We start from the raw sequence: 3,088 nt of genomic DNA, 5'->3' as shown, positions 1-3,088 counted from the left end.
ACTTCCAAATTTCCACTTGTTAATAGTTCATATCACTGTAATACCAGTATCTGTTTGATAAGTATAAAGTATCCTATTGAGAAGTCAATAAAAAATACTTGGGAGGCTGAGGCGGGCAGATCACGAGGTCAGGAGATCGAGACCATCCTGGCTAATATGGTGAAACCCCGTCTCTACTAAAAATACAAAAAATTAGCCAGGCATGGTGGTATGCACCTGTAGTCCCAGCTATTCGGGAGGCTGAGGCAGGCTGCACTCCAGCCTGGTGACAGAGTGAGACTCCGTCTCAAATATATATATACACACACACACACACACACAAAAAATATATATATATATACATAAAATATATACACATTAACTGTCTAGATATATATATAGAGAAAGACTACTATATTTCAATTTCTTAAATTTATTTTTGAAACAGAGCCTCACTCCATCACCCGGGCTGGAGTGCAGTGGCGTGATCTCAGCTCACTGCAACCTCCGCCTTCCGGGTTCAAGCAATTCTCCTGCCTTAGCCTCCCAAGTAGCTGAGATTACAGGTGCACGCCACCACTCCTGGCTTTTGTATTTTTAGTAGAGACAAGGTTTCACCTTGTGGGCCAGGCTGGTCTCGAACTCCTGACCTCAGGTGATCCGCCGGCTTGATCTCCAAAGTTCTGGGATTATAGGAATAAACCACCTTGCCCGGCCTAGACTACTACATTTCAGAGGTGCAGAAATCACTTAGTCAAGACTATAAGATGCCCCTCCAAAATATAACAAATGAATAGGTATAGTTGTCATCTGCTTAAGTGCTACAAATGACTCAAAGTTTACTACTTTTTAACCTTGTCCATTCTGGTTTCTTGTTTTGTTTTTTAACTACTCTGGCTGTGCACAAATTTTTCCTTCTGTGAGTGAAAATGTCTTTTCTGTAACTTCACTTCTTAGCCTTGTTCTGTTTTTTGAACTGCATAGAATAAGCCCAATTTGTCATTTTAGAAGTGGTTAATAGAAGAGCCTTTACCTAAAAACTAAGGTGCTCTGATGAAACTAGAGATCAGATTATGAATTAGAAAGTGGGACTATATGAAAAATCCATTAGGGTAAGCACAGTAGTAAGAGATAGTGATTCTTCTTTCTTCTTTCCTCCTCCTCCTCCTCTTCTCCTTCTTCTTCTTCTTCTCCTTCTTCTTCTTCTTTCTTCTTCTTCTTCTTCTTTCTTCTTCTTTCTTCTTCTGTTTCTTGAAATGGAGTCTCTCTCTGTTACCCAGACTAGAGTGCAGTGGCACGATCTCAGCTTGCTGCAACTTCCACCTCCCAGGTTCATGCCATTCTCTTGCCTCAGCCTCCCAAGTAGCTGGGACTACAGGGCCCCGCCACCATGCCCAGCTAGTGTGTGTGTGTGTGTGTGTGTGTGTGTGTATTTTTAGTAGAGACAGGGTTTCACTATGTTAGCCAGGATGATCTCAATCTCCTGACCTCGTGATCCATCTGCTTCGGCCTCCCAAAGTGCTGGGATTACAGGTGTGAGCCTCCGCGCCCGGCCTGGTAGTGATTTATCTTTTATTCCATAACAACTAATAAATAGCATAAAATTGCCTGTACTCAGAACTAGGGACTTGTTTCTTTCCTTTGATCCACAAATGGAATCCCTAATGTGTGAATCGCATTTTATTACAAATTCTGGGGGAATAAGTAAAAGAAAAAGAATATTCAGGTTATAAGATCTTGTGCTGTTAGAGCATATGATTTCTTTTGAGAGAAAAGATTTGTATGATGATATAGATGTAATAGGTGAACACATGCCAAATGACCAGTATGCCAAGGGAGAGTTGGAGGAGTTCCAATAAAGAGATCATGGTGGGCTGGGGAGGAGTAAATCCTCTACCAAGAAATACCTGGCCAGATGCAGTGCATCATGCCTGTAATCCCAGCACTGTGGAAGGCTGAGGCAGGAGGATAGCTTGAGCCCAGGAGTTCAATACCAGTCTGGTTTAAGACAGGGTCTCACTCTGTTGCCCAGGCTGGAGTGCAGGGGTGCGATCTCAGCCCACTGCAACCTCCACCTCCTGGGTTTAAGCGATTCTCCTGCGTCAACCTCCCAAGTAGCTGGGATTACAGGCTTGTGCCAACATGCCTGGTTAATTTTGTATTTTTAGTAGAGACAAGTTTCACTATATTGCCCAGGCTGGTCTCGAACTCCTGGCCTCAGGTGATCTGCCCGCCTCAGCCTCCCAAAGTATTGGGATTACAGGTGTGATTCAATGTGCCCAACTGCTATACCAAAAAAAAAAAAAAAAAAAATTGTTTAAATTAGCCCAGCGTGGTGGCACACACATGTAGTCTCAGCTACTCAAGAGGTTGAGGATCTCATGAGCCTGGAAGGTCAATCCTATAGTGAGCCATGATTGTGCCACTACACTCCAGCCTGGGCAACAGAGCAAGTCCTCATCTCAAAAAGGAAATAATTAAAAAATAAATGCCTGACTCACTGAATTTCTCTTTAGAGTGGGATGGACCAGACTTTATTTATAATTTATACTCTTCTTCCTGTTTTCCATTTCTCTCTCTACCGTCACCCTTAGCAATTATTTGGCCTGAATGAGAAGTCAAACAGTATTTACTGAATAGAATTGGCTTATCTCCCCTGCTCTGTTAGTAATTTTATTTATTTATTTATTTATTTTTTCTGAGACGGAGTCTCGCTCTGTCGCCCAGGCTGGAACGCAGTGGTGTGATCTTGGCTCACTGCAAGCTCCACCTCCCGGGTTCACTTCATTCTCCTGCCTCAGCCTCCCGAGTAGCTGGGACTACAGGCACCTGCCACCACGCCCAGCTAATTTTTTTTTATTTTTATTTGTTTATTTTTTGTAGAGATGGGGTTTCACTGTGTTAGCCAGGATAGTCTCAATCTCCTGACCTCGTGATCTGCCTGCCTCGCCCAGCCACTCTGTTTGTGATGTTTAAGATGTTTCATTTTGGGGCTGGGCACAGTGGCTTACACCTGTAATCCCAGTACTTTGGGGGGCCAAGGCAGGTGGATCACGAGGTCAGGAATTCGAGACCAGCCTGGCCAATATGGTGAAACCCCATCTCTACT

At 43.6% G+C, this 3,088-nt stretch overlaps 1 protein-coding gene across 1 annotated transcript in view; it reads left to right on the top strand.

The window, feature by feature from the left end:
• The window catches only part of TAOK3 (TAO kinase 3), a 110,667-nt gene that overhangs the window by 38,559 nt on the left and 69,020 nt on the right, over positions 1-3,088 (top strand). The window lies entirely within an intron of this gene.

Source organism: Mandrillus leucophaeus, unplaced genomic scaffold (assembly GCF_000951045.1).
Source record: "Mandrillus leucophaeus isolate KB7577 unplaced genomic scaffold, Mleu.le_1.0 Scaffold7, whole genome shotgun sequence".
Classification (NCBI taxonomy): Eukaryota; Metazoa; Chordata; class Mammalia; order Primates; family Cercopithecidae; genus Mandrillus; species Mandrillus leucophaeus.
Note: the sequence above shows the minus strand (reverse complement) of the source record. Positions and strands in the feature narration are given on the sequence as shown.